The sequence below is a fragment of the Chinchilla lanigera genome, unplaced genomic scaffold (assembly GCF_000276665.1).
Source record: "Chinchilla lanigera isolate Chin_1 unplaced genomic scaffold, ChiLan1.0 scaffold00076, whole genome shotgun sequence".
Taxonomy (NCBI): domain Eukaryota; kingdom Metazoa; phylum Chordata; class Mammalia; order Rodentia; family Chinchillidae; genus Chinchilla; species Chinchilla lanigera.
In genome coordinates, this window is record NW_004955477.1 from 4,726,094 (window position 1) to 4,739,163 (window position 13,070).

General features: G+C 47.8%; 1 protein-coding gene across 2 annotated transcripts in view; it reads left to right on the forward strand.

The window, feature by feature from the left end:
* The window catches only part of Dock1 (dedicator of cytokinesis 1), a 518,033-nt gene that overhangs the window by 314 nt on the left and 504,649 nt on the right, over positions 1 to 13,070 (forward strand). The window lies entirely within an intron of this gene.

The following is a 13,070-nucleotide window of genomic DNA, read 5'->3' on the forward strand; positions in this document are numbered from 1 at the left end:
GCTGCGCCCCTCGCCGGGCTGCGGACTGCGATCCACTCCCGGGAGGGGACCCCTCCGACATCCTGTTCCCGGGCACCGCGGTGGCGGAGCCTCCCTGGCCGCAGCGCGGTCACTGACTCTGCCCGCGGCCCGCGCCGTCCGTTTTGCTGGCCCCGCGCGTGGAATTCGGGGGTCATTGTTCTGCGTGCTTCGTGGTTTCTTGGGTGGACTCGTGTTCTTGCGTCTGTGGCTCTGGGCCGACAGCTTTTAATTCGCAGTGGTCAAAACTAAGTTCTGCTCTTCCTCCGTGTAGAGTGACTGTGCGTCGTGCGCTGGCGGGTGACCCCTTGACGCCCCTCGGCGGCGGGCCTGCCCTGTGCAGGGGGACCCTCGGGGCGCTGCGGCGTCCTGGAGGCCCGGAGAACTTTTGAGGAGGGCGGGGATCTGGTTTTACTCAGCTCCTCTTTGTCGTTTCTTGAGGCTGGTAGACAGGGTGAAGGGAGTCGGGTTGCAAGTTTAAGATTCGACCCTAGTACACATTCCAGAGAGAGAGGCTTTTCTTAAAGGCAAAACAAACAGACCCCTTGGGCACTGCTGCGTCCTGCTGCTCTGCTCACAGGGCTTTGCAGCCCGGCCTGGCCTGCCCAGGCTTGCGGGTTCCTGTCTCCTTGCAGTCTGCCCTCCGCGTGTCGGGTTCCTGTCTCCTTGCAGTCTGCCCTCCGCGTGTCGGGTTCCTGTCTCCTTGCAGTCTGCCCTCCACGTGTCAGGTTTGGGCCACACCACTCAGAGATCTCGGGACCATCCCAGTTCCTCTCCAGTCCCACTGGCCTCCTGCCCCACACGCAGAGGAGACCTTGACCCTCTGCCTCACCCAGGCCAGGCTCTGCCTGACTTGGGAGGCTTTTGTGAGCTTGCCTCTCCTCAGGTGCTGTCCCCACACACCTTATCAGCGACTTCCCCACCCCCCCAATATCTGGGCCACCTCCCTGCTCACCTGCCTGGTTTTGAGATGCTCTTTGGATGAACCTTGTCCTCAGAACTCTCTCCTTTCTGTGAACACTGGTTTCTTATCTCTGGTAGGTGTTAGTGATGGTGGCAGTTACAGCCCTGGGACAGTTCAGGTCCCTTCTGGACCCACATGCAGCATATTTCTCATTTGAGAATTGAGGGGCTTCCTTGCTTCAGGAGCACCTGCTGACATTCCTGCACTTTGCAGATGAGAAAACTGAGGTGCCAACATTCCTGAAGGTCCAACACAGAAGGAATGTGTATGGCTTGCATGCTGCACACCGCCTGATAGGCTCAGTCTGGGGCACTGTTTGTTGACAGAAAGGGCCTTGGCATTTCTGTCCAAGGAAGGAGTGTGTGGGGTTGCTGACAGTGAAGGTCCCTGCCGTGGGGAACCTCTTGAGGGAACATTTTAGAGGAGAGAGCTTTTGACTGACTGGAGGGAGCTGAACACAGAGAGATGGACAAGGATTTGGAGCCAGCAGGGAGAGGCAAGAGATAGGAGCAGAGTAGTAGCACCCCATATTCCTGGTTGAAGCAGTGAGCAACTGTAGCTCCAGTAGGTGGTCCCTGTGTGATGGGGACTGTCATCACTTTATTTTACAGAGGTGGGGGAGGGTGAACAGCTGGTCGGCACATATGCCACCTTTGCAGTGCAGCCCAGTTTGAGCCTTGGCTGCTGGGGTTCACAGGTGCCCCGGATGTGCTCCAGCTACCACCATGCCCTGTGCTCATCAGAGAGCTAACCTTTGGGATACCGCATTTTGAAAGAGAACTTAATATGCACCTGCAGCTTCCAGGGTGACGAGGATGGTATTGATGAGCACCTTGTAGTGTGGCTGGCCTATCTGGGAAAGACCAAAGGGAGTGTTCCCCGATATGGCAGGCACGATCTCTGCACTGGGGATTTGGCCATATCTGGGCCAGAACATGGCTGTGACCTTTCCGATAATTCACACACCTTCCAAAAGTGTCTCTATCACTTGTGGCTGTGACTTCTAACATCACATCTCTTGCTTATACTTTGGTTTTAAGAAAACTGTTGGAATGTTCCAAAGGAAAGAAGTGTGTGGGGTAGTTTTGCTAGGAAATTTTAGCAAAAGTGTGAATGTGTCTGCAATGGAGAGGAGAGTAGGTTTGTGCTTCCCTTCAGGTGGAGATAAGGTGACTCAGCTAGGGAGAAATGACAAGGCAGCATCAGAAGGCATTTGAAGCCATTCAGAACCCCCATTGGATAGGGCAGTGAGGCCAGAACTCCTGATCTGGGGCGGGAGGAGAGCTGAAGATCAACTTTTGGAAGTTATTTTCTGGGAGTTTGCACTGGGAGGACTTGACTGTTTTTCAGGATGGGTGCTGATTGGAGGAGACACAGATGTTTGTATGTAGGGATCTAGTAGATGACTGGCTCTTTCGGCTAGGGGAAAATTACTGAGGACCCTGCTCACCAAGCTCAGCATATTTTGGGGGCCTAACAACAGGGCTGTGTTTCCCTCCCAGGGCTCTGGTGGGTGAGCCACTGAGGCCTCTTGGCCCATGAATGAATCACGAGGGGAAAGAAAATGATAAAACTCCATCTCATTTGGAAATATGAATCACAGCTCATTGTTTGCAAGTACTTGGAATCTGTTAGAAGCATTGTTTGTAAATGAGACACTCACTTATTTATTTTGTAAAATCAAGAAAGGAGTAAACAGCTGATTTGTGGCTTCTTTGAGAAAGACAGGAAATGCTGCTTCCCTTGATTCTGCTGCCCCGCTCCCTGCCCCCAGAACTTACCAGCTATTTTTTTCCCCTCCAGCTTGAGTTTGGTGGGTCATGTTTAGGGACCTGGCTTATTAACACAGGCATAAATCTTGACTTAGCTGTCACATTGATGGGTGGGTAGATGTTCTTTTCCTTCACCCCATGACTAGGCAGAGTTGTATATTCCAATATTAATAAGATTAAGTTCCTTTGGGTCCTTTTCCTAAGGTTAGGTAAAAAGACAAGTATATTCTTAGAGACACACCTGGGCACAATATACTCACATTTCAGTGATGGTGTAGAAGGAAAAATAATGACCCTAAGGTGTCTAGAGCCTAATCCTTCGACCAGTGATGGCTAACCTTTTAGAGATGAATGCCCAAATGGCAACCCCAAACCCACTTACTTATCGCTGAGTGCTGACCCTGCAATTAAACCTGAATACTGAGGTTTTAGTTTAGAAAAAACAACTCACACATTAACATCTTTTGTTTTAAAAGAAAAGAAAAACCATGCATGCCCCAGATTCGCCCCACTGTGCTAGACCCTGTGAATATGATGCATTACATAGCAAAAAGGGCTTTGCAATTTATGCTTAAGGTTATGAACCTCGGAATGAGATTATCCTGGCTTCTCCATGTGAACCAGGGAACTCTGGTATTCACAGAGGGAGTAAGAAGAAAGATGCTAAGAAGGGGAGCAGATTCCAGGTTGAGAGGGATTTGGTGGCAGTTGCTGGACCTGAGGCATAGGACTGCACTTGGCTAGATCAGAACTAGGCTCAGGGAGCTAAGGGTATCCCATGACAACCAACACAGGAAATAGGACCCCAGTCCTTCAGTCGCAAAGAACTGGAGTCTGCCAACACCCTGAATGAGCTTGGAAACTGATTTCTCCTAGAACATCCCATTGGCCAAAGCTTTGAGTTGAGCTCCAAAGACTCTGGGCATCTGATCTGTAGAAGTGTGAGTTAGCGCATCTGTGTGGTTTTAAGGCTGAGGTTATGGTAATTTGTTATGGCAGCAGTAGCAAACCAATGGGGATGGCGTGGAGAGCAGCTTCTTATGAAGTTTCTGGAAGATATTGAACCTAGTGCTCTATTGTCTGGCCTCATGCAGGTAGAAGTCCCAAATGGGATGGATGTTGGCACTACAGATATGTAGAGGTTCTGGTTCCTTTTCTAGGTGACTCCTGAGCACACTGCTCCTGCTTTCTTAGTCTCAGTTTTCTCACCTGTGAAGTAGAGCTAAGTCTGCCTGCTACAAAGACATACCAGGACTCATTGAAATAATGTTGGCAGGGTGCATATTTGAGATATGCCAACCACTCAATGAAAGTGTCATATTTATTAATTTTTTATTTGAGTAAAGCACAAAGTTTACAAATTCAGTGACAAGTAATTCTTGTTTGGCTTTAATAGTTACAGTTCTTGAGATAATGATTTCCTTCAAAAGTTGATTTTTTAATACTTACTGTGTTTGCCTCTTGATTGGGAGAGGTCACATTTTCTCAGTGTGGAGAGCACGATATGTGTGTGTTCTCACTGGCTCTGAGTACAGGATAATGTCCAAAGAAATTTGGGAGTGCACAAGTACAACAGCGATATGTTTTTTGAGTAACAAGCCAGCTGCTACTTAGGGGAAGAATTAGAGTTAATCAAAAGTAAATAGAGATGCAAGCGTTTTCATTCACTAGAGTTGCAGAAAAAACAATTTAGAGCACATTACATTTCTACAAACCCGATTATACTTTGGAAACAAGCATTATACAATTTTTAAATTTATCATTGTGCCAGTGGTTGCCTAGAATATCAGACATCTGATTAGGATCCTCTTAGGGTGTGTGAATCATGCTGTCTCTTGTTCACTTGACACCTCTGTGGACGCAGGTAGTGAAAATGGGAAGAAAGGCTGTGTTGAGTCCTGTGCTGAGCATGGCGCAGCGGCACTTGAGCACATGTTCCCTTTCTTCCTTCATTCGTTAAACTTCGTATTTTCAGACAGTTTTAGTCACATGCTGTTGTGAGAAATAATACAGAGAGATTCTGTGCATCCTTTATCAGTTTCTTTTAAGTTTTTATCTTGCAAAATTGTAGCACAATCTTAAAAACAAGGATGCTGACGTTGATATGTAGTCAGTGTAGAGAAATTCTCTCATGGAGACCCCTCATGCTGAACTTCTTATAGCCACCCCCACCTTCCTATGACTCCTGCCTCAAATCCTGGCAACCGTTAATTTGTTCTGTGTGCTTTCGTCACAGCTATTAATCTGTTCGTACTTTTGTTATTTCCGAATGCTACAGAAATGGAATCATAGGATATAACCTTTTCAGGCTGGCTTTCTTCCTACCCAGCACAACTCTCCGGAGATCCAACGGGCTGTTGCATCTATTCAGTCTGTTCCTTTTGCCGGCTCAGTAGTGTTCTCTAGTGTGGATCTGCCCCAGATTGTTTAACTCTTACTCTGTTAAAGGACATCTGGGTTTGGGCTCTTACAGATAAAGCTGCTATGAACATTCATGTACAGGTTTTTGCTGAACATAAGTTTTCATGTTTTTGGGATAAATGCCCAGGACTGCAGTTGCTGAGTTGTATGGTATTTGGATATTTAGCTTTTAAAGAAACTGTCAGACTTTTCCAGAATAGCTGTCCCAGTTTACATTCTCACCAGCAACGTGTGTGCGATCTACTTCCTCAATATCCTCACCATCTTTGTTGCCATCCCTGTCTGTCTGTCTGTCTTAGCCAGTCTGCTGGGTGTGTAGTAGTACTTCCTTGTCATTGGAGTTTGTAGCTCCTGATGTCTTGGCATATTATAAGTTGAGGCAGCGTGCGTGTGCTGAAGCTGGGGCCAGCTTCAGTGCAGGGGGAGACAGTTGATGGAGTTAGCACTTAAGGAGGAAAAGCAGGAGCAGGGTACTGAGCTATGAAATTGTCCAGTGTTCAGTAGAGGGATGTGTGTCTACCTTAAAAGCGAGACTTCCTGGAAGGGGAGGAAGAGTGGGCAGGGCCAGCACTATGCCAATCAACAGTGCTTTATACTTCAGTGATTGCCTGTGAAGATGTTCACTTTCCACAGTGCTTCATTGTGTTGAAAAGGTCCTGAGGAAGGGCTGGGGATTTAGCTCAGCGGCAAAGGGCCTGCCTGGCAAGCGCAAGGTCGTGAGTTCGGTTCCCGGTACCGGAGAAAAACCAAAAAAAAAAAGAAAAGGTCCTGAGGGAGGAAAGGATTGAGGAGGTGACCGGTCAGGGGCCAGAGTTTGGGTTTTAGCCGTGACAGGGCCTGTTTTCATTGGTGCAACCTAGGTCACAAAGCTTGGTTTCTGCCTTTCCCAGAAGAGAGAGAATGCTTGGACTTGCCCATGAATTCGAGCTGATGGGACTCTCACAGGAACTAATGTACCTTCAGGCAGTTTAGAGAAGTTGTTAGGCAAATAGCAACAGTCTTATTCCAAAGTTTGCTTGTATTAATATGGTGGATGGCACCTTAGGGCTGTCATTAAAAGCTAAGTACAAAGTAGGTATGTTAGTTTTCAGGGGCTGCCGTGACAAAGCATCACAGACTGGTAGTTTAAACAACAGAACTTCATTTTCTCACAGTTCTGGGCCCTGGACTTTTGAGATGGGTTGGTTTCTTCTGAGGTCTGTCTGCTTGACTTCCAGATAGTCATCTTCCTCCTGTCTTCATTCTCTGCCTGGTTGAGTGCTATCCTTTCCTTATAAGGGCACCAGCCCTGTTAGGTTAGGATCCTTCCTGAAGACCTCATTTGAACTTAATCACCTCGTTAAAGACCTCAGCCACAAAATCCCATTCTGGGCCACTGAACTTCTGAGATTAGAACTCCAGCATGTGGTTTTGGGGGCACACAGCTCAGCCCAGCACAGTATGACTATGATGACATAAGACGTTTTATCTGTGGTTTCCCTCTCTCTGCCTTCGGTCTCCTGTGGGAGTTTGTTTCCCCTGTAAGGTTGTAAGTTCTGGGTGCTGCGGGCATGTCAGGGAAGCGAGGGTTGTGGCTCACAGTTTAAGCCTCTCCTTTTCTTGGATTCTAATTTGCTTCTGTGCTCAGACCCCAAATGTCTATTGTAATCAAGTTACTGTGCAAACAATATGGTCAGGTAGTTTGAGATCCAAACAGGAACTTGAGCTGCTCTTTGAGACTGCTGGCTCCCCGAGAGTGGGAGAATGGCTCCTGCTTTTAGGTCAGCTGCATTGAGTTTTGGGCCCTGCTTGGATTTATTTCTTGTTTCTTGGCATTTGTGTTTTTATAGCATGACAAGGACGGCCAGGTATATAGTAATTCTGGATCCCAGTTTGGCAGACTGGCAGGGGTGGTCTTCGGAGGTACTGCAGATTTACTGCCATCCAGGGCTGTCCCGCCACACACTTCTACGGAGCTGTCATCCTTGCGGCTGGCTCCTCTCCCAAGTGCCCACACACTGCCCACAGTGGCCTGGGACAGTCGTATGATCATTTTAATTTTAGGAGCTAATGGGGGAAGGGAGGAAGTCTAGATAGTGTCAAACAATACTGGGCTCATTGGTCATGTACAAGCAGTGTTGGCTTGATACTGGCAGGCATCCACTTAATGCATGCAGGTGGGAAACCGGGTACCCACATGGCACTCCCTGCCTTCAAAGGGCAGATGGTTTCACCCACAGATGTCTGTCAGCTCGTTAAATTTCATTTGAGTGCCTGGAGGGGAAAAAGTTGCTATCTCTTAGCATATGGCCTATGCATCAGTAGATCTCAGGTTTGGGATGCTAGAAATTCATATTTAAATCACAGGTCCATCCCGCATTGACCAGGTGACCTTGGGGGAAGTGCCCTCACCTGCCTCAGTTTCTTTTTGGTAAAGTTGGTGACAATACCAACCTCTTGGACAGTTCTGAGGATAAAGAGAGCCCAGCACAAACCCTTGTTGTGTGCATGGTGACTGCTAGTTTCTTTCCTTCTTATTGATTGTTTTATGAGTAGAAGCCTGTTGCTTTTGCTGCCCTTGCATGTTTGCAGAAGGAAGCTGTTTGCAGCAATGTTTGATGGCTTCCCTGTAATTTTAACGTTGGTTCTTTTTTTTTTTTTGTCTTTTTGAGACAGAGTCTTGCTGTGCAGTTCAGGCCAGCCGTGAGCTCACTTTGTAGCCCAGGCTGGTCTCTAACTCGCAATGATCCTCCTGCCTCAGCCTCCCGAGTGCTAGGATTACAGGCGTGTACCACCACGCCCGGCCTAACATTGGTTCTGAAGTCAGGTCAGGCTGAAGTTCTTATGTTTCTCAGAGAGTTCTGAAGGGACCAAGTGAAGGCAAAGCTCTGAATCTTGCTTGGACAAATCTCTCATTAAGAACGTTACTTAGTCTTTGGAGTACTTTAGATCTGTGCTTTGCTGCTGTGTTTCCTCAGGAGTATGGTACAAAATTTATAAGCCACCCTGAATGATATGTTCAGCTTAATCAGATATATTACGTTCACTTTTAACAACTGTGGCAGTCACGATTTTTTTTCTGAATTAGGTTAACGAGCTGCTGTAAAAAGAAAAAAAAAACCCTCATGTTTTGCTGGCTTCCTACTAAAAGGTTAGTTTTTCTTTGGGGACATTGTTCAAGAGAGTCAGGGAAAGAGTGCTGGGCTCTTCCCTACCAGGCTGTTCAGGGACTCAATCCTTCCAATCTTTCTGTACACAGAATTTCTTCCTGGCTGGGGATGAGGTGGTGCCTGTTATTTCTGCGCATGATCCTCTCCCCTAAACACAGTCCCTGGACAGACCTACAGCAGGCTGGCTCCTGAGTGCGACCAAGCTGTATGCCCTGTAGGAAGAGGTCTCCTGCACCCGATTCTATTGATGATTATTTTGCATTAATTCAAGGAACTGGTGGGGATGGATCCTTTTGGTATTGAGCACAGACAGTGTATGTGTTCTCACCTTTCTGTCCCTAAGCGGCACTTGTCAACTGATGAGGACAGAAGATGTGTTCTTCCTTGTTGTGTACTTTGCTACTTCAGTCCTTTAAGCTTCCCAGTGTTCTTCACGGTGTGCTGAACCCAGGAGGCAGACTCTAAGTCTCTTTTCTGATTGCCCAGGCAGTTCCTAATTCCACCCCTTGAAAGTGTACACCTATTTTCCTAGCTGTTGAATTCTTTTGGCCTTGGAAAGCAGAAAGCGTTGTTCTAAAGCCTGCAGGTGAGAACTGTGCCTTTGTTTCTAGGTATTGGTGCTTGTCTCTTTACAGAATAGTGCTTTTATAATGTGAAGTAACCCTTGTTATGACTAAGCAGGCATTGAAAAAGGTGGGGAAGTCACTAATCAGTGAGAACTACAGTAGTTTTTAGTCAGGTGGGGATGTTACGGTGTAGGACAAAGAGTACTGGATTGGGGTGCTGCGTCCTGACCAGCCTCCTGCTGCTCCTCTGTCTGCTTCCTTGGAACCTGAAGCCCCTCACCTGGAGACAGGTCAAAACACAGCACCAGTGTTCAGAGGCTGGCGAGCCAGGGTACACGAGAGAGCTTTTTAGTTAGAGAGCACTGCTCACTATTATGTTGTTCACACCAACTGACTATATTATCGGTGTTGGAAAAGGGCACTGTAGCTTCACTTTCCCTAAAGTTTTACAGCTTTTATTTCATTACTAGTGAAGCTGTCCAGTGATTGAGGTGAGCAGCTGAGCACTGCCCATAAGCAGCTGAGTTGGGCAGGTGAGCTAGGTGCAGAGGTGGGTGGGGAAGGAGCGTGTATGTCTCAGCCTCAGCTGTAAACCGTATTGTTTGGAACCACTGAGGAACGAAAGACAACTGCACTTTAGATAATTGCCTCCCTCCTCTGCTCACTGCTTCCTCTGTACCTCCCTTCCTCCCTTTCTTCCTGTTGCTGTGCTAGCATTCGGGAGCGATTCAGAGCTCCCCTCTGGAGGCTTACATTTTAGCCCAGTCCACAATTCCTTATCTGGAGTTCTTGAGACCAGTGGTGTTTCAGAATTTTCTCACTGTCACAGTGTGGAGAGACAGATGCTGGCCTTGCATGTGACTCCTCCCAGCCACAGGTCCAGATGACACACGGAGTCTTAGCTAAGCACCTGGGTGTCACTGCCCTGAGTGTGTGAGCGTGGACGCTATGGGGAGACGGTCCATACTTAGCTCCTTTTTCTGCTCGGGCTAGAGTTTTGCCATTAAATGAATTCTTAGCATGTTTTGGAGCTTTAGGGGGGTTTCGGGGTTGTGGATAATGAACCGTAGATTCGTTACCTGTTTTCATGGCAAAACAAACACATGCAGCTTTTGTCTTATCAGAGTCTGTCATCCTTTCCTGACTCTTAGGTTCACTGATCCAGACTCTCCGAGCCTAGGGGGCTCCTGTCAGCCTGAAACTCCTGAAATGCTCTTCCTGGCCTTTCTGGGCTGATTTCCTGTTTCCTTCCTGTCCAGCTGGGTGCCTGGCTCCTCCTGGGGCATAGTCGGTAATCTCCTGCTCTCCTGTCTCAGCTTGATGGTGGCTGTACTTCATTTGGCCTGTTTCCCTTGTCGCTGCAGGCCAGAAGAGACTTATCCCTTTGTTCTGGGCCTGGGCTGTGGGGACAGGTATGAGTGAGGGCTCAGGCCCTGTGAGAAGGATCCTGAGTAATCTGGCCTGGGAGTCCTGAGTCAGAAGAAGGAATGAGGAAGGCCTGGAGAGAATATAAGTGTGCAGAACACACCCAGAAGCAGGTAGGGTTGGGATCAAAGAGGCAAGGGTCCACCTCCCCTAAGAGCTCACCGAGCTGGGATTTTCCCTTTGACTTTCTGTTGGTTTTCCTAGCTAGAATCCTCTCAGCAGGTGCAACTCTGTGGCAAGGTAGCTGAGTTCTCTTCCACAGGGCAAAGTTTCCCCAGATCTGGATGGCAAAAATCAGTTTTGCCTAACCCTGCTGTGCCCTGCCCAGTACTGCCTAACTCTTGTCAGATGCTGCCCAACTCTGCCCACTGCTACTTTGTGCTCCCTGCAGAGTGTGCATATGAAATAGCACCAGTGCAAAGAAGTGGATTACATCTTGCAATAACCAGGGTATTGGGGAGTGCTGTCAGGTCCCATGGTGGGCACCCTTGCCCCACTTCTTTGTGGTAAGTGACTTCAGCCCTTGGTGCCCAGCTTTCACATTTGTTGAGCCTGGGTAACAGAACTAGAGTTGCTTGAGGGTTACATGAGTTCATTCACATCAGGTGAGCTTGTCAGCCATGGCACTGTTGATATTCTGGGGTGGGTATGTTTTTGTCATAGGGAGCTGTCCTAGGCATTGCAGGAGGCCTAACAGTGGCAGTTCCTCTTGCAGCTGGAACAACCCAAACTGTCTCAGACACTGTGAAACGTTCTCTGGGGGCAAAATGGACCAACTCGCAGTAATCAATCAGTTGTTTATTATTTTGTTCTTGTATCAGTGGCAGTAGTCTTCTACATACAGAAGCTGACACCTAGAGAAATCCATTATAAGTTGAAAATCCAGTTAAGTCCAAAAAGCATGTAACATACGTGACCTGCCCAATATTCTAGCTTAGCAACACCTCCCACTGTGGAGTACCAGTTATGTCCTTTCGTAATTATGGCTGACTGGCAGCTGTGGCTCTCTGCCACCACCCAGCATCACCACAGAGGATTGGATCATATATACCAGCCCCAGGAAAAGATTTAAATTCTCAGGGATGCATATCACTTCCACGCCTTTGTAAAGCTGAAAAAAAAGGAAAAAAAAGTCCTCAGTTGAACTACTGTGAGTCAGGGACCTTCTACAAGATGGAAGTTAGAAGCTTGAATGATTTGGTCCTTGAAAGGTGTGGAGGGGTGGAGAGGAATTTGCAGGAGACCAGGAAGCCAAGAGTGACTTTGGGGCCCTTCAGTCAAGCTGCTGGGCTGAGGGTTCTTAGGAGCTGGTGATGTTTTTCCCTTTCTAAAAGATAAGCATGAGTTTTGCCAGAGGTCGCATCAGAGGAATGATGTGTAGATGACCAGGCCAGTGGTGGAGCACGCCAACAGTTCGTGTAAGAAATACCCTTCAGACTACCTGGAGACCCTCCTCAGTACAGAACTCCAGCTCTCACTCTTAGGAGTTTTATTTGCGGGAGTAAAGTCACTTACCAAGCCTCTTTTTAAAAATTTTTCTAAAATAATAACTTATTTTCTTTAACATAATTGCTTTATCAGGGGCGAATAATGATTTAGCAGGTGGCAAATGTGATTATTTTTCTTCCAAATTGCTGTGCTTCTATTAACTTCACAAGATTTATTTCAAGTCCTTTCAACGTCATGTGTGCTCAGCTGCCCATTTTTCAAAGGCAGGAATGCGTCTCCGGTCCTTTAGGCTGTGTGACAGGCTGTTGGGTTTCTTTAGATTGTTCTTGGGGGCCGCTGCTTTGAGGGCCAGCCTGGTGAGACCAGGGCGAGGGAGCAGTTGGATTGGGGGCCACACGGTGGAGTCCCAGTGGACAGGAAGGAGGAAACTTGGGTGGTGACCTGAGCGAGGTGTGCCCTGTGATTGTTTCCGCACCTAGGCTCTGTGGCCACCAGGGTGTGGTTCTCAGGGGCTCAACGCCGTGTGTTTTGGCGGGCTGCAGTGCATGAGCAAATGATTTTCTGGCTGCCTGGGAGTGACCTTATTTCTGTCTGTCCAGCTTTTCCAGGCTGAGATTTTCTTTTTTGTATGGGCATCTTCTTTTCTTTTTTTTATTAGTACATGTTTGTAGTACATAATGATTACATTTATTGTCGGGGAATTGGTACAAGTATATACCAAGCATCTTAATTCTCATTTCCTACTCTCATTGCTCTCTGCTCCTTCCAACTCTTGGTCCCCTTCCCATTTATACAAGCTCTGTTTTCATTTTTTTGTTCAATTTTTTTCCCATCACCTTTCCCTCCCCGTCCCTTCCTGCATCTCTTGTTCCTTGTCCTGTTTGAGAAAGATCCTACCTTCTTTACCCTCCCCCCTCCTGCATCCTTCCTCCTCCTCCAGTTCCCTTGTCAAGCTCAGATTTTGTTGTCCCATTGGGCTGGGTGAGCAGCCTCCCTCTCTGTTGTTTCATAACCTGCTTGTACTCAGGGCCCCTGAGGAGGGGGTGAATGCCTTTGCCTCACAACATACCCCTCAGGGCAGGGGCTGACTTTTGAGCTTTTTTCCATTTCCAGAACTTGGTGCGGCCCCTGTACACATTGTTGAATAAAGGACAGGAGACAGATTTCATCTCAGCAAAATGTCATAAGTGGGCTCAGAGCTATGAATCCTCTGTTGGTGGGTGCTACATCCTTTTATGAGTCCCCATTCCAGGGCTGCGGCAAGGCCAGCAGAGGAGTCCGGCAGGTCACTGGATCATTGGCCTTA